The 18933-nt window shown below is 44.6% G+C and overlaps 1 protein-coding gene, 1 non-coding gene and 1 pseudogene across 2 annotated transcripts in view; 2 read left to right on the top strand and 1 right to left on the bottom strand.

The window, feature by feature from the left end:
- The window catches only part of LOC140923688 (LYR motif-containing protein 2-like), a 246979-nt gene that overhangs the window by 121534 nt on the left and 106512 nt on the right, over window positions 1-18933 (bottom strand). The window lies entirely within an intron of this gene.
- On the top strand, window positions 7005-7077 carry Trnaw-cca (transfer RNA tryptophan (anticodon CCA)). Its single transcript has one exon. It is a non-coding gene; the product is annotated as a tRNA-Trp (tRNA).
- LOC140933159 (coadhesin-like) overlaps window positions 14745-18933 on the top strand; it is a 13793-nt pseudogene continuing 9604 nt past the window's right edge.

Genomic DNA, 18933 nt, shown 5'->3' with positions numbered 1-18933 from the left:
CGTGTTCTTGACGTCTTGGTAATAATTCCCGAGCGACGAATGCGTCTTGTAAATGAGTTCGTAACGGAGATTGGGGCCCAAGGCATAACTCTTATCTTTGTTTTGCACCAGCCACCCCATCAGCTTGGCCATGCTCACGTGCACATGCCATTCCACGAACGTCATGCCGGTCGTCAAGGCAATGTCGTCCAACTCCTTGGCCAGCATGCGCAGGTCCTCGCCGTCCCATTCGTACGTGACCCGAAACTTGTCGTAGAGCCGTTTACTCTTCGATTGGGCTTCTTTCACCTCGTTAAACTGCGCTTTGCCTATGAGGGCTTTCATCAGACTCACCCCATCCACCACGCTGGGATCGTCGGTCAGTTCCTTGATCTGGATGGTGGTTTGATAGTGGACCGGGGTGTCGTTGGGCCCCAAATTCCTCACCAACTTGGAACCCACGAGGAGCACGCGAGGGTTGCCGGCCGTCGCGAATCTCGTCAAATCCAAGGCCGCGTCGGGGGTGGAGATGGCCGCCAGCCCCACCTTCCATCCTTCCCCCTTCAATGTCAAAGGCACGGGCAGGCGCACTTTGAACGAACTGGAGGTATTGGTGGGAAACTCTTCCGTGGGATCACTGACCAACACGATCCGATTCATGCCTGGAAATGCAACGTCACTTGCGTCTCTCCCGCCGGGTTCAAGGTCATCAACTCGCCGTTCGTCTCGGCCACTTCCACTTCGACAATTTCCACCGTGTCTCCGCGCACCCGGTGATACTGCACGTGTTCCGGTTCCCAGCGGATGGGCTCGTCTTTATAGGGCAGGTCTCGCAAGAAATTGGTGATCTGCGTCCCCACAATACTGCTCTCCACCGCATTGCAGTACAGATGCACCGAACGCGTGGGGTGGTCCCCGTGCATCGCGGGCGTCACCGTGGTCTTCTTCTGTTTCTCTTGACTCCCCTGATGGGTGGGCGTGGTGGTCGTTTGGGTGGTGCTACTGGAGGAGGTGGTGGTGGTGCCTCGCCGAATGACCGGATGACCGTCGTACACGTCGGTGACTTGACTGATGGGTTGCCATGGCGCCGCAATGTTGTACCCGTAGACCACCACGTAACATTGATCCGTCAACGTGGCCGGGTACGTGCTGGGCACGCCGTCCATGGTCACCTTGAGGTACATCCGCGACGTATCGTCCGACTGCTGCGTCAGCCGGAAATCTTGTACGAGGCGATGGTAATACACCATGTGGGTGCCCAGGTATTCGTGCACGTGCGTCGTCACGGCCGAGTCGATGTTCTGCACGTAGAAACTAAACCAGGCAGTCACGCTCGTCTTGTCAAACAAGACCTGGTCGGTCGTGTAGATCTCGACGATGATTCTATACGTGCCGGTCTTGCTCAACTTGGTGGTGCCGATGAGCCAACCAAACTTGGGTTCGTACTTGTTGCCGCTTTTCGTCAACGTCATGCCCACGGTCTTCTTCTTCCAATAATGCGGGGAGCCTTCCAGATTGACAAACCCCAAGGAACTAATCCCCCCATCCTTGATCCACACGCTCTCGTCGTCCATGATCCATCGGAAACGATTCCACAGGACCTTGGGAGGGACGTACACGTGCGTGGTGGCCTGGGCATAGGCCTCGTCCAAATTCACAAACTGCCAATCCATCACCATGGACAAATACGCCATGCCTCGGTGCACGTGCACGTAATCCGTAAACGTGAACAATTGGTTCTTATCCCCGTCGGCCCCGATCTTGGCGGCCTTGGGTCGCTTCAGATGCGGGTACATCAACAAATTGGGACCCAGCTCGTACGATTGGTCTTCCTTTTTCTTAATCCATCCCATCGTTTCAGCCAACACCAGATTGAACCCCAAGTAAGGGCGCGGTTTGTTGAAGGCAATGTTGATTTTATCATTCAGGATCCACAACGTAGACACCCCCGCCTCGTCCTTCCATTCGAACCGAGGCGTAAAATCCACCTCGGTGGTACCAAAGATATACCCGGTAAAGAGTTTCTTCAGCCTATCTTGTTCCAACCAACGGACCACTTTTTTCATAAACGTCACCCCCGTGGTGGCTTCGGGCATGTCGGCGTCCTCCATGGTCGTGGTGATCTCTTGTATCCCGGTCACATCGTCCCCCTTATTGGCTCGGGAATACATGCGCACCAATCGTTGGTTGGTCGATCCCTTGTACAAATTCGATTGTCGATGTTCCGTCAGAGGGGCGGTCGGATGCGACGTCACGGGATGCGACGTCACCGCATGCGAGACCACATTCGGTGGCCCGGGTAAGTAGACGCCGGCCACGCCCACTTGCCAGTTCTTGACGCGCAACGGGTACGGCAGACGCACCTTAAACGAGGCCGGCGTATTGCGGGGAAATTCCGGTTTGCTGGTGTTACTCAGCAACGTGACGTACAACGAACGACTCGACGGTTCCATCTCTCTCTCTTTCCTCGCGGGTCGAGACTGACCCGTTTTTATAGGAACGTATTCAATTTACGCTTGGACCCGGGCACCCGACCCACGGTACTATGCAAACTGGACCGTTTGGGCCAGACCTTCAACGCGTGATCGGCCTGGGGGAACGCTTGCACCAGCCGACGTAGCGTCGTGTCCAACGTGACGCTCTTGCCGCGCTTGACCATGCCTCGCAACTTGGCCCGGAACGCGCGCTGGGCCTTCTTGGAGGGACGCTTCTTCTTGGCAGGGCGCTTCTTCTTCTTACGGACCTTCTTGACCTTCCTCTTCCCCTTCTTGGGTCCGTACTTGGCTTCCAAACGTTCCATCATATCCATCCAAGTCTTTTGGCTGGGTAGCGGGGCACTCTGCATACGACCCAACGGCGCCGCCGACGGCCCCGCCAACGGGGCGGGCATCAAAGCCACTCGACGACTCATAACGAGGCCAAACTACGCTTGGGAATCCAACTGTCGTACTTTTTGGGCCAGCCTTTCCAACGCACCTTGACCTCTTGGCGTCGACGCTGCAATACTTTCTCCACGCGAAACAGCGCGTCGTCCGGCACGTCGACTTTCTGCACGTCTTGTTCATAGAAGGTGCCTTCAATGGGCTCTCCGTCCCACTCCTTGATTTTATAGGTGGCCACGGGCCCCGGCACGGCTCGGTCGATGATGAACACCTCTTCGGTCCAGCCGGGCAGATACCCTTTCTCGAACGGCCGGTGCTGTTTCTGTAATCGGACGCGATCGCCCGGTTTCCATTGCGGACGCACGTGACGGGCCAAGCGTTTGCCGTACAGACGTTGCCACACCTGGCGCTCCTCGGCCCGCGTCACGTCGCGAGGGGCCATGCCAATGCTTCGATGTTTGGTGGCGTTGTACCCTTGCACCAAGGCGGGTAAGGCATCCACGTACCGGTAGGTGTTGCGGGCGGTAAAGTAACGGTACATGCGTTCTTTCAAGGTACGATTGAATCGTTCCACCACCGACGCCTTGGTATCCCCGCGGGTCGAGAAATGATGAATGTTGTGTCGCGTCATCACACTCTGAAACACGCGGTTGTAGAACTCTTTCCCGGCGTCCGTCTGCAATCGCAGAGGCTGTCGTCCCTTAGCCCGCTTCAGGATGCGCTCGAACGCCGCCGCCACTGCTTTGCCGGTCTTGTCCTTCAGAGGTTCCACCCAAGCGTATTTCGACAACACGTCCACCACCGTCAACAGGTACCGCACCCCGCGATTCCACTTTTTCAGGGCTTGCATTTCCACCAGGTCGGCCACCCATTGGTCGTCCATGCCAAGCACCACCACGGGTAGGGTGGGGAATCGGCGACGTCGAGGTTTATGCAACGTGTAACTCAACAAAGGTTGCAACGCTTGCCGGGCACGGCCAATCGACACGCTCTGCGCTCGCGCAAAGCGCTCTACTCCTCCCAAACTCCCCTGGCGCGAGGGCGTTTCATAGGCCTCCGCCCAACTCACTCCGCGCTTCTTCTTACTCATGGCACCCGCGCTGCAAGAACAACAACACGACACCCGTGTAAGTGCGTTTTTCTTTTATTGCGTTAAAATACTCCCTGGCTGCTCCCTCAGGCGACTCGCCCCTGGTTTCTTTCTCTCTCCGGGCCTGATAAAATAGGGGGCTGCTTGCTCTCGCGTTTCTCGGTCCTCCTCCTATTTGAGTCCGTTTGGGATGCTCGGTCCATCGTTGCTTGTGCATGGCTTGCCGGGGAACCATCCATGGCTCCTTCAAGGTAGTTGGGGTCTTGCTTTTCGAACAGTTGGCGTTCTACGTGAAGCCGCTTCTGTCGCTCCTCTAGGAAGCGGTGCTGATAGTGATGACGTTCTCGCTGATACTGATTGCGTTCTTGCTCAAGAGTCTCTCTTTCAGCCGTCAAGTCCACTATTTTTCGAGTCAACTGCACAATCTCTTGCACCAGGCGCTTGATGGTGGTGGGATTCTCGGGGTCACTCATACCTTGCAGACCGAGGAAGCGCCCCCCTCTTGATAGAATTCTCGCCAAAAGCCCGCCCCCGTCTGATTCAGGCGCAAAGTGCGTCGCCGTTTTATTGATTTTTCTTCTAAAACAATCCCACTCCGGTTAAATGCTGGAAGGCGGGATCCATCCCCAGATGATCGAGCGTCAACGTCGTGGGCCAGGCAGCCAGGGTTTCTTCGTCGGGTTCTTGCTTCACAGGAATAATACCTAGTAAGTGGTTCATAATCTTCAAAGACAACGGACTATCCAACCAATGGAAAAACTCACAGTCTTTCTTGCGGCAGCTTAAGAACAGGCGATGGGGATTCTTGGTGGTTTGACTCAATCGGAGTCGGACTCGTTTCTGGCAGAAACAGCGCATACTTTCCCAATAGGTTCGGACCTCACAGTGGACTTGTTCTAGAAACAACCGTTCGATGAGTTGAAACTTCTCGAGAGGATAGGAAAACGCACAACTTTCTTCGGGACAATACAGGTAAATCCACTCTCCGCTCGTTTGGCGCAACGTCAACAAAGGATGCACAGGACAACAAAAAGGCGGCACTTGTTCCACACACGAAGAGACCGTGGTTCCATCGTCTTTGACTTTTTTGCTAGGAGGGTCTGGCTTTTTTTTCCCGCCTTTCTTGCGTTTGTATTCATAGGGGTACAGAGGCATGTGCCCCTCTTTCTTAGCGACCACCGGGCCGGCGCCGTCTTCTCCCATCATCGCCTAATGAGTCCCAGCGAAAAGCCTCTCTCTTCTTATAGAGCCCCCCCGAGTGACGACACAGGTCACCTGACTCCACCCTATTGGGACCTCTCACCTTCTGATTGGGTCTTTCTTTTTTCTACGTAAGACCTCTTTCTCTTGCAATCGGCCTCAGTCACCTCACGGAATGGATCCAGACGAAGCGATGATGGACATTCCCCGCCTCCACGATTATCGGATTGTGACAGGAGGCAGTCAAGGCGCCGAGCAAGCGGCCGAAACGCTAGCCTTAGACTATGGCATTCCTGTCACCATTAAGATTGGCCCGAATCACCCGAGAAGCACCCGCATCACCCCCTTGCCCCGAGAAGACTTGGAAAACGCGTGCGAACCACTCGGCCACGCGGCTTATGCGTTAGGTCGCCCCGTGCCTAAAAGTCCTATCGCCTGCGAACTTTTACTGCGCTACTACTTTGTGGTGAACGAGGCGGACTCGATCTTTGCGTTTGGGTATTTGAGTGCCAGTCAAAAACAAGTGCAAGGCGGGACAGGCTGGGCCGTTCAAATAGCCGTGGATTTACAAAAACATGTTTTTGTCTACGATGTGAATTTTCATCACTGGTACGAATGGACCCCTTCTTCGACAAGATTGACGCGCATGACGTCTCGATTTCCCATTCTGGCCCCCAGAAGCGCTATCATAGGATCCAAAGCCTTCCCCAGCCAAGCTCAAGACACCATGAAGAATCTATTCGAGCGGACAAGTCAAACCTAAACGTCACGTAGGCAATACGTATTTATTCTATTGCATAAAGACTCTTTTGTTTCTATACAACAATACTCTTGCATGCCACTACATTTTGGGAACAATACTCTTGCACAATACGTTATTAGAACACTCCTTTTTTTAGAAACCAATTAGAATATCTGTCTAGTCAAGTACTGTGAATAGCGTAACCATTCTTTGCTAGCCATTCCAGAATGTGCCCCACGGGACGAAGATGAAACCCGTCGATGAGCGCAACTCACGCTCCGTTTGGTCAAGAACCCCTTGATGTGTGACGTCACCCCTAGGCAAAAGTATAAAGGCTCTGCCACCGACGAACCCTTCAGTGTCTGACAAACGGCGCCCATTTCAGTGCTTCATCCGTGCCGTGTTAGGAATCTCTGAGCTATCCGTCTTGGTACCCCCTCGACTCGCTCTTTGAAACGATGCATACCGCCTACTCTACGACCCCTGTTAAACCCCTTGCGGAGAACGTCCTCTACGGATCGCCTCTCTTCCCTATTGGCGATAACTAAAGAAGAAAAGAAAGATGGAGCAAGGGCCTCTGAAGAACGTGCAGTTGGACTATTTGGCGCGACACAATCCCGTGTTAGGGCCTGGTTTTCAAGGCGTGTTTGCCAGGAATCCCTTACCCAACAAGCTCATCACCGCTAAACCCGCCGCGTACCTTGTCAACTAAGATCCCGCCGGTCCCCAGGACACCCTCGGCTCGCCCTCTGGACGCACGGCCAACATTGCGAACTCTTGAACAGTGACGGCCTCCCCTTGAAGACCTATGCAGTCCCTCTTCTCGAGCAATAGGTGCAGGAGCATTGGAAACATCTGCTCACCAACGGAAAAGCGTTGCAAGCGTACCCTAGTCAAACCTGTGGTCATAAGGTCAACGATCGTTTCATAGGGCAAGCCCTCCAACGCGTGAGTCTTCGAAACCCGGAGAGATGGGAACATGCGGGTCCATTACCTTTTGAGCAATCTTGTACTTCTAGACTTGAGATGTAAACCGTACACTGATTTAAAAAAAATAGGAATAAAAAAGGTTGTTGTTTGGTGCTAACTTGGCGACTGATGGCATGTGCCAAGCCCGGTGGCGCAAGGGGTAGCGCGTTCGATTCCAAATCGAAAGGTTGGTGGTTCGACTCCACCCCGGGCTTCCGGAGTGGATCCTTGGTGGGAACTATTCCTTCTTCTTCTTCTTCTTCTTCTTTTGCTGCCTGCTCTTTCTTTTTCGTCTTCGTGCGAACCATCGAGGCTCTTTTTTTTTTAAAAGGCCCCGGGGAAGCCTAGTCTCCACCAAAAAATAAAAGCCCCAGCAACAAGCAGTGAAAGGGGTGGCCTCGTCCTTAGAACGGATAATACGCAGCCTCCTCCTCCAAGCTGCGGGGACTGGGAATCCACCATTTTTTCTTCTTCTTCTTCCACAACGCGCATGCGCCCTCTTGATTTGGCCTTACCACAAGGCTAACCCTAATCCTAGCCCTTAACCCTTCACCCTAACCCTAACCCTAGCCCTAAACCTTCCACAAGGCGCATGCGCCCTTTCCAATTCCTCCCCGTACCACAAGGCCAAGCCCGAACCCTCATCCTCTTATATAAACTTAACCCTAACCTAATCAAGTAAGGTACCCTCACACCCAACGCGCATGCGCCCTCCTTCTAGCTTCACCTTACCACAAGGAACCCCCGAACCCTAGCACCCTTAATCCTAACCCTAACCCTAACTTTCCACCACGCGCATGCGCCCTCATGAATTGGGTCTTACCACAAGGCACAACCCTCATCCCCCAATATAACCCTAACCCTAAACCCTCACTTTTTCACCACGCGCATGCGCCCTCACGAATTTTTGGCCCGTACCACAAGGCCAAGACACAACCCTCCTCCACAAATATAAACCCCACCCTAACCCTAACCTACTCGGGGTACAAGAGGCTCTAGCCCTAACCCTAACCCCTCCCTCTTCAGGTAAGTATCCTAACCCTAACCCACCCCTCCCCACACATTTTTTATCGAGGACATTTCGTGACGCTTACATGAAGCCCCCCTACTGGATGAACCCGCCCCCCTTACTACTGGAGAGTTATCGGTTTTTGCACGCGAGGCTTTCAAACCCATGTAATAATTGAGTGCCTCAAATGACGATTTTAACGGATTTTGCTTATTTGCATTTATCTCTGAAATAAAAGGATATTTCACCGAAAAAACCATACAGTGATTTTAGTTAAACCCTAGCCTATCTAACATTAAAATATGAAAGAAATCGAATTTTCCACCCTTGCCGCGATATGTTTGATTTTTACGGACAGGCGCTCTTAAGAGCCGATCATCTGTAATCAAACCAAGAGAATGTAATGATCGAGCCTCTTTATTAGTGTCTATTTGTAGGCGGCCTTCTTTTGAGGAAGGTAAATACGGTTTTTATCCAAAATACGAAAGAACCTCCATTCCCAGAACATAATTACACCCACTTAACTCCTCTCTACCCACTTACGGTATATTTCTTTGCAAATGAATTGTCAGAATGTTGTGTCGACTAAGTTTTCTTTAATGATCAAATTAACAACAACTATCAGATACTTACGATGTGTAATGAACAAGGGCACTTGAAGTAACATAATCCTGTGGCTGTTAAGGCTGAATATCTGTGAAAACGAGTAAAAAGAGTTAAACCCAATCTAATGCTATTTATAGAAATGAGGGTGAGGAGGAGGAGAGGGAGGGAAACAATTTAAATGAGGAGGAGGATGCAAAACAATAGAAATGTGATGATGGTGCTGAAGTAAAAATGAAAAAAAAAACGAGTAAAAGGGAAATAACTGAATTGTGGAGCAGGGGGTGTGGTGGGGCGAGTAGAAATTGTATTTAGTGCTAGAACAAGCTATTTTGCTATCGTCCTCATTGATATACACGATTTGCGCGCCAAGAATCAGTAAACCACAGCTAGGACATTTTAATTTTTCTGTAATGGATAACGAAAAAGGCAGAAAACTATGCCACGGAGGGGTAATTTTGACTCCCAGGCAAGTTAGCGCTTATTCCTTCGACATCATGAATCAAATAATTAATGCCGATGAATACTTTTCTTAGTGATAGTCAACCAATTAAGACAATCATCAACCTTAACCGGTTAAACCACCTGAAAATGGATAAAAGGCTATGACGTCATTGGCGTTTATATATTTTACTTCACACTACTGATATTCTCTTTTTAAAACGGAACGTTTGGTGTGGCCTATACTACTCTAGATGAAGGTTAGTTTAGTCCAACGGAAATGTTTAACAGTAAAAAAATCGCCCTTTTTATGTGACCAATAAGACTACTTTGATTCAGGTGCGTTCAGGTCTTTTCAAGCATTTTTTCTACGGAGAAGAGTTTAAGGCCCAAAACGACCTCCAAGAATAAGAATAAGGGAGTTCGGAAGACCATCAAATCGCTAATCGGTGTCAAAAAAATCGATTAATCTCCAAACAATCAATGAGTAATAATTATTCAGGAAAAAACGAAGAAATGCAAATGTTCACTTCTGAACATAATCGGAGACAAGCCGTTTCACACCGCTAAGCTGATTAGCCATGTAAGATCTCGGGAGGAAGAAAGTGTTGCTTTCTCGATTCACCAAAAGTAAAAGTAGATGTCATTGGCTATCTTTTGAGGGTTGATTGCCACAAATCTGCCGTCATCAACGGCACTGGTTCTTGAATGGATTTAATTCTATGATCAGGGGCACCCAACATCCATTTTCGGAAAATATCTGTTCGGAAGACGATTTGAGATATAGAATTTTCGAAACATTCTTTGTAAAATTTCCTGCTTGCCTGCCTCTCCCAGGATTTTCGAACATATGAAAAAAGGGATCATTGCCCATTTTCAACGGATTTTTACCCTAAAAAGGTCACCTAGAATTTTCGGAAGCGTTTTTTTTTGGCTGAAATTTTCGAAAAGGTAAGTTTTGATTCCTATAATTTTCGGATCACTAGACTCTTTGCTATCTGTTTAGAATTCGCTTAATCTCATTACTATTTACGTTGCTATAAAAATCTATTAATACCAGCTATAAATAAAAATAACACATCACAAGGTGTGATTTCAAATGACGCTCACGCGACGGTATCGATCTGCATGAATTGACAAGTAACATAACTGCTTTAACCAGTAGGTAACAGAATGTATCCACGTAACGTGCCTTATTACGAGGTTATTTTGTCTGAAGTTTTCTTAAGAAACTTGTTATTGGTGTAGCAATCTCCATAGAGTAGGGTAGTATGGGTATTTACAGAAGCATATATGCTTCTGCTATTTAACCTAAGATGCAGTCCAGCCTATTTAATGCCGAGGGAACTGGAATTGCTTTCTAAACAGTAAAGATTATAAAGCTGTAACTTGCCTTAAGGAGTCATTTTTATGCGTCTTTTTGTTTTTATCTTACCTATTTCTAAGAATTCTATCTTCTATCATTTTTACTTTCCAAATTGAAGCCGAACTTCTTTATTCAACTGTTTCATACTCAGGGGCGGATCCAGGATTTTTTTTAGGAGGGGGTGCACTCGTCTCTTGCTCTACTTCAACACCAATAAACCACATAGTTTTTTTTCTTTTTTGCAGAATACCAATTGTATTAGAAAACCGCAGGTCATCTCAGGGGAGGGTGCGCACCCCCTGCACCCTCCCCCTAGATCCGCCCCTGATACTTGTTTTATCCCTTTTTTATGTTTTGTGAAGATTGTTTTATGAGTTTGTGTTAACTTTTAAGTTTAGTTTTATTTTTTCGATGAGTAGGTCAAAGTTAGTTTGGATTTCGTCCACATGGATGTTTTCGTGTTTTAATCTTAGTTTTGATTGTAATCGTACTTTGAAATTATGCATGGCTCGCGAATTTACTCTCCAGTTTTGAATATTCTTATCTCATACACCAACAGCGTACCTTTCTGATTCGATAATATTCAAACCAACCTACCATCCTTTCATTCTTCGCGAAGAAGGGCTATTGTTGGAAATCACAGCTCTTAAATTTATTATCATTATTATTATTGTTATTATTATTATTTACAACGGCCAATCTTTCTCTATCAACTCCAGCTCAGTTACTTTATAATCTTTGCTTTAAGATTTTTTGCAGATACAGATCAGGGTTTCATGATTTTGGATGGACGGAAGATTTGAACAAGAAGAGTAACAACCGAAAAAAAGCAAATGTGGACTTTTCCTCGTGGAAAAAAAAAAACAAAGTGCATATACAGAAAACTGAACGTTTTGCTAACATTGAGTTTGGCTTGATTTCTTTTCAGTTTAACGCAAGAAAGCCGAAAGCCCCTAGTAAGAGATAAATCTTGTCTAACTAAATAAATTGGGCAAAAAATAAATACCCTTGATCTATCAGCCTTACACTAACTCAGAGAAAATTTCGTTTACAGATAGGTCCACGAGCTGTTTAACCTTTGCAGCGGCAGCAGTGTAATTTAAAATCTGCGAGTAAGCCGTCAATACAGTAAGAAACAAGTCATGGAAATAAAAAGCACGGAAGGGTTAGGCAAGTATGAACTATTGTATTAAGAAAACCTTTAACCTTGGCAAAGTCCCAGAACTTATTTCCCTAAAGGAGCTGTTTCACGAAAATTGCATTTGATCAAAATTCAAATGGTGGGAACTGGCACAAATTTGAGTGGAACATTAAAATAACCTCTCAAACAATTTTAAAAGAAGAGCGCTGATCTTTTTCTAAGTACCACTGAGTTATTTATCTATTTAGTTTTACTTTCCCATAGAGTGCCAAAGCGCTTAATAAAGTTTTGACTTTTTTTTAGTCTGCCTAAGGATGCGTGCGAGAGCACGCAATTACACAAAGCTAATGATACTTCACTGACGTTTGAGATTCTGTATATCTAAGACGTTTTCAGTTAAAAATACCGTGGAAATTCATGGCCCAAATTCATATGCCTCATGTAATGAGTTAAATAGTCTCCGAGATGCCTCAAGCCTTTGTTTTAAAATGAGGGAAAGTGAAAAGTTTTTTGATGAGGAAATAAATTCAGTTTAAGTTCTGCATTGGCCTCATTATTTTAATAGTGAAGGTTTTGAGAACTCAGAAAGTAGCACGTTACTGATCTCACCAATCTTATCCCTAACATAACGTTTATTTATGTGCTCGTCAGCAATAGAAGAAATTATAATTATTCAAACTCTTAAGATTAGATTTTTTCCTACGTGAACTTTACTTTCACAGAGAAAATGACTTTAATTCTTTTTAATAACCAAGAATTTAAAATTAAAGAGTCTCCAACAAATTCGCTAATTATATATTATTATTAAAAGTTATTGTTGCTAGTTTTGTTAGTAATTTTAAAAGAAGCTGAACAGATGGTCATTATTTGCCACTTTCACATTGTCTCCCACCCTCAAAAAAAAAATTGCAGAAATTGCATTGTTTTCGCTTTCTAGGGGGCGACTGTAATACTTACAATTCTTTGTGTGTATTATAAGCAAAGTGATAGCGGCAAGTGGCTTTTTTTATTAAAAAAGCACGCGAATAATTTGATGATGATGGAAGCATATTGATTTAATGGAATTATTTTCTTTGGGAGACAGTCTGGGCAAATCAGTTGTTTATAATTCTTTACCTTTAAGCGCCTTATTGATTTGATTTGAATTTTAAGGTTTAATTCTTTTTCAATTTTGTGATCATACCAAGTCGCCATATAAGATAGTAAGGTGACAAAAATAAATCATTTTTTGACAACGAAAGTGTTGTAAATTAATCATCTTATTATAAAAGTTCTCTAAAGAGCCGAAAATAATCATTCTACTCACTGAAGAGTTGGTAGCTTAAAGACTTGCATTGGACTGGATACTGATCTCAAAGGTGTAGTAAGCTGTCCGATTTGTGTATTAGTCAGAAGGGCTTGTAATATTACTTAGAAGAGTATAGTCCATTTTCTGTTAAGGCTGACCCAGATCCAGGCTAAGTAACAAAACGATAAATTAATCCAAGTGCTAAGTCCCTTCAATCCTAGTCAGCTTGAATGACTTATCCATTTCTGTAACGGCTATTTCGATTGCTTCTTTTTTTTCTTCACTGGGTAATTTGCTAGAGAGATATACTTGTACGACAACAGCTTGTTGGTGCAACATTTAAGTTAGCTGCTACTTTTCAAACATTATGAACCTGCTTGATTGAAATCTGTACTTGGGGAAGAATTAAGACTGATTATGTTGTTGCAGAATTTCCTATAATTTCTTTCGGAGGGTACCAACTACGCTAATAACAATGCTCCGAGGAAAAAAAACGAGTATTGAAGAAGTATGAATTAAAAAAAACCCGAAGAAGTTTAGCTCAATAAAATTGCGACAACGAAGGTAATGGTTTGATAAGAAAAAAGAAACAAACAAACAATTTTAATAGAAATAAGAACAGGAACAGAAACTTAGGGCGAATCAACTTATTCCCTTTTAATAAGAGACTGAGATCAATCAACCGATAAAGAGACGAGAGAAACTAGATTTTTAATTTCGTCTGAGTTTACTTACAGAGATATTTTGTTGTTTAAGTACAAGAGAATTTTATTACATTTGCCCGATAAATCAGTTTTGCTGTCCAACCTAATCCTTAATAGAAAAAACAAAATCATATAAAATAAGTGGCGAGTTATCTTAAACGAACATACCGTAAATCCTCTATTAAGCCCCCCCCCCCCCCCCACTTTTACAGGGGAAGAAAGTTAATAAGCTCCCCCTCTCTTTTAAGCCCTCCCGCCCCTCCCCCTTATTATTCTTCACTCATAAATGATAGACTGTATCAATCATCAATCACGACTGTAAAACTTCGTATGGACTGATCCGGGATCTATGGCTTATTCACCCTGGAAGTTCGGATTAGTTTTGTCTCCTCGGCTGCGTGACCTCCAACCTTCTTGTACTTGAGCTTTTCCACTTTGTATGGGCTCCTGGGATAACTGATACCATAGTCTTTGCTAAATTAAATAAGCCCGCCTCTTAAATAAGCCTCCGTCTCTATTAAGCGCCCTCCCCCCCCACCTCAGATTTGTGTGAAATAAAGAAGCCCCCCCGGGGTGGGGGGGCTTAACAGAGGATTTTCGGTATAATTGCATTTACTAAAGCATTTATAAATCAATGTTTCTGAAAAACGTTTATTAAATATAATTTTCTGTCCTTATAAAATCTTAATACCCCAATACCAAAACAAATTTGCCTGAGAGGGACTAAGAAAGTATTTTTTGGCTTAATTCATGATTTGAAAATAGTCTGGAGAGTGGGGACCAATTTGCCTGCCTTTGACTAACGACACAAAAGTCCGGCAGTCTTGTGTCTTCTGAACGAGCTGATCTGGAGCGCGAGGAGGAGACCGTTATTTTTGGTACCCTGAAAATGTAAGTTGGTCTCCTGAAAAAGGAGCAGGTAACGAAGATGATTCTGACATGCAAGGGACATATTTAGACTGAGTAAACCATAAGCTTTAAAGTGAAATGATTTGCTGGCACTATTTTTAATGATTCATCTCCTTTTCAGGTCTGAAAATGATCGTGTTTTACTTATTTGTAACGCTGTGTGCTGGAACGAGTGGTATCTCGGCAGGTAAATCTTTCATTACAGCCTACTTTACATGCACTTAACAACTTCAGAAATTAAATTGATAACATAACATACGCTCTTATTATTGTACGTTATATGTCACAAAAGTTTAGATCTGAAAACATCGATTGGAAACTCGGAAATCGGTACCAATATACATATTGTAGTTTGTAACGCGCAAATTTATTCCTGAAAACCTTTTAATTCGGAAAAACTATAGGAAAAAATAATGAGTAAATGAAAGATGAAAAAGAGAAACTTGGAGGTAATTAGAAGCAGTTGCAGAGACCCGGCCCTGACGCAATTCCTCTGACATGTGAAGTGAGATTAATATCATTATGGTTACGCTATCTTGTTTATATTATTACCGCCGGTTTCTGCAATAATTATTTTAAAGACATACGAAACTTACCTTTGATTTAATAAAACTACTTTGGAAGTAGGGAAACTGATTCAAAAGCTCTTCAAGTACGAGTAAGCTTCCAGCCGGGATGTACGTCAAGTAGAGTAATCGCATGAGAGACTCAGACTCATAATCTCAAAAGAGGCCACAGAAGGCTCGTCGCTCCCGATTATAACAAGTATGCCGTCGGCAGATTCCACATTAGCTGACTTCATTCAAATTAGAGCATACAGATACAAGCAATATATAATTTGCGGGTCACAAGCTTTGCTTTTTTGACTGAAAATAACACGGTTGTTAGAATGGTGTTACTAAGATACGGGTTTCTAGCCGATTGGAAAAACCTTTGCCAAATTCACTCTGGATGTGGGACACGCGCAGAGCTTCTTCGTTTTCTTAGCTTTTGCGCATGCGCGTATCTAATATAGTAGGTACCTCTAAACTCGAGTGCTGATAAAGGAAACAATTCCTCTTCTCATTGCTTTTAGCCAACGATTTCATCAAGTGTGATGATATGAATGAGTGGAAAAAAGTGGGGTGTTTTCAAGATTTAGTCGATGGAACAAGGGCCCTTCCAAAGCAGCTGGTGAATATCCGAGATCGGTTTAGCAAGGTGTATCAGGCCCCGCTTTTTGGACTGGCTTCACGTGACGGATTCCTGGCGCCGGTAAGCTTGTGTCACTGAATATGTAGCCTGTGTAGCAGGCGCTGGGAAGTAGTGGGCGCAAGAAAGAACGGGCTCGCGACAGGGAGACACGCGCCCGTACGTTCTTTCTTGCGCCTTCTACTTGAATCTCTAATATTGAATCTCGACGACGTGAGCCATGGCGGACGGACGTGAACCTTCTGGTCCCGTTTTGACGAAAGATACCGAGTCTTACCAGCTTAACCTTAAATGGTGCGAATTACAATCCCTTAAGCTAAACGGGGAACGATTAACGTGGACGAATAACCTTGAATCGTTAAAGAATTTTGTGGAAAATGGCTTGAAACTACAAGGAAAGTGGTCGTCGCCCGGAGGAAACGTAAAGCAATTCAAAAGTTCTAACAATAATCTTGTCATCAACTGGTATAATAAGAAACAGCTAACCCTTTGTTTCCAAGGTCGAGATGGTCCCTCCTTAAAGGACAAGTTGGTCAAGTTTATTCAAAATAAACAGGGAACAGAAGCTGATACGCCTGTCTCGTATGTTTCAACAACCGAGCAAGAAATTCCGCCTTCGCAAGAAGCCAATGGCATCTGCAGTAATCGACTAGCTTCGGCCGCCGACGCCGAACTTGAGAACAGTATTCAAGAGCGATCGAACTCGGTTATCAGTGCTGATATTGAGGGCTTAAAACTGGATTTACTAATTCTTCAGAAAAAGGTTGAAGCAAATACAAGCCTTCTGTCGACGAAATGCAAATTACAAGAAACCGCTTTTAGCGCCGAGCTCCTCGATTACAAAGAGAGGTATGAGAAGGTGTTATCGACATTATCTAAAAAAGATAATGAAATTGAGGTGTTGGAGGAAAAGTGTTTTTCCTATGAGAGCCAAGTTTTGTCCTTGCAACAAGAAAATGATTCTCTTAAGCTGGCAATGAAGATCATTATGCAAGAAAGAAGCGAGGGCGAATGCCGCCAACAAAAGATATGTGATTGTTGGTCCCAAGTGGGCACACTTGGGAAAAGTGTGAATGATAAACATATCCAACGGCCGTTGGCGGCCTGCAATATAGTAACTCAGAACAGATTTGAGCCCCTTAGAAGTGAGGTACAATTCCAAGTGAGAAATGAGGACAACTATACTGCAAATAACGAAGAAAGTCGCCAACAACAGCAACAGCAACATTCACATGTTGATTCATCTGAAGCGAGCCGGGCATTTGATTCAATTCCAACTAGTCATAACCGCTATCAGGCCTTACTTGTCTCTTCTCCTTCGAGTCAAGTATCCTCTGAGATGCCACTGCATCAGTCTGGAGCGCACGCAAATACCTCTCGAGTTAGTGCAAATAACTCCAAAAGCGGTGAAGTCGGAAAGACAAGACCCATAGTGCTTATTGGTGACTCAATGATAAAACACATTGATCCAAAAAAGCTTTCGCAAAGACATGTACATAAATTCTCATATCCCGGGAAAACCACTGCTGAAATAGCTGAAGCTGTTGACAACATCGCTGTTGCATCCGCGGATCCTTCTCACGTCATCATCCATACTGGCACCAACAATCTTCCGTCGGAGTCTGCCGATTCATGTGTCGCCGATATCAAGAGCCTTGTATTGAAGGTGAAGAGCAAGTTTCCTAACTCAAGCATTGGTCTCTCGGGTATAGTCTACAGAGAAGATATCAACGTCGATGCTAAACGCATTGAAGTTAATGAGAGGGTCAAGCTCACAGCAGTAGATAATAACTTTACTTATATTGATAATTCGGTTATTGACGCCTCAGCATTAAATGGTAGTAGACTTCATCTGAATGCCAAAGGTTCGTCATTGCTGGCCGTGCAATTTATTAAGTTTTTAAGATCTGGTTCTGGCAAGTATAATCAGTCTCTTAAGGGTTTTCAGTCCTCAGCTATCCAACAACTGGTAAAGCTTCTGATGGAACTGGGAAACCTTCCCTCTCCAGCTCGCAACAGGAGACGCCCACGCTAGCTTCTCAACCGAGTGACGTATCATCAGGTATTCCTAATCAAAACGTTGATTCATTTGAAAGTACAATTCTCTCTGATTTTCTTCCTTCTGGTCGTGGTTTTAAAATTGCAGGTTTAAACATTAATAGTCTTACAAAGCATATTGATGAACTAAGAATTCTCCTTGCCGATCGCTCCATTGATATTCTCTCAATTAATGAAACTAAACTTGATGACTCTATCAATAGTTGTGAGGTCCAAATACCAGGCTATGAATTTATTCGTCGTGATAGAAACAGACAAGGAGGAGGAGTAGGTTTTTATATAAAAACCTCGATTAATTTTGGAGTTCGCTCTGATTTGAATGCACCCAGTCTTGAAAATTTATGTATAGAGATTCGGAAACCAAACTCCAGGCCATTTCTGATAGCCACTTGGTACAGACCTCCTTGCTCCTCAATTGATTTATTTTTACCTTACGAATCATTTCTTGAGAAATTAGATTCCCTCGGCCTAGAATATTATCTGCTAGGTGATTTAAACTGTAACCTGGCCTCTGCACAATATGATTTAAATACTCGACGCTTATGTGAAATTTCTGATTTATTTGGGCTTCAACAGCTTATAACTGAACCTACTCGCATAACGGAATCCTCTTCAACATTAATTGATTTAATTTATACAAACTATACTGACAGGGTAGTCTGTTCCGGAGTCTCTCATATTGGTATCAGCGATCATAGCCTTATTTACGTTTATAGGAAATTATCTCTCACTTTTCCTTCAAAAGGGCACTCAACCATTTCTTATAGAAATTTCCAAAATTTTAATAGAGAGAGTTTTCGGAACGATATCGCCCAGCAAGACTGGTCCTGTAATGTTTCTGAAGATCCAAATGTTTTGTGGACTAACTGGAAAACGAAGTTTTTGGATATTGTTAATATTCATGCGCCACTCCGAACTAGACGTACTAGAACAAATAAAGCACCCTGGATCAATTCAGAATTAAAGAAAGGCATGCGTGATCGTGATGCTGCCAAAAGAAAAGCAATTACATCGAATGATCCACACGATTGGAAAAGGTACAAAAAGTTGCGAAATATAATAAACAATGACATCAAAATTTCTAAAGCATCTTATTATTCTAATGCATTTATTCAATCTAAGGGTAATCCTCGAAAAACGTGGCAAACCTTTAATGAGCTTACATCCCGTCGTGTGAATAATACAACGGTGAAGGAACTGAAATTGAATGATACCATTATCTCTAATTCTAGTGAGCTTTCTGATGCTTTTAATGACCATTTTTCAACAATTGGGCCCAGACTTGCTAATGAAATACCTCTAACTGCTGAAAATAATTCAAGTTATATCAATAATATAAAGGTAAATAACAACAATTTCAG

The sequence above is a fragment of the Porites lutea genome, chromosome 1, assembly GCF_958299795.1.
Source record: "Porites lutea chromosome 1, jaPorLute2.1, whole genome shotgun sequence".
NCBI classification, from domain to species: domain Eukaryota; kingdom Metazoa; phylum Cnidaria; class Anthozoa; order Scleractinia; family Poritidae; genus Porites; species Porites lutea.
The sequence above is the reverse complement of the archived record's forward strand: the minus strand, read 5'-3'. Positions and strand labels throughout refer to the sequence as shown.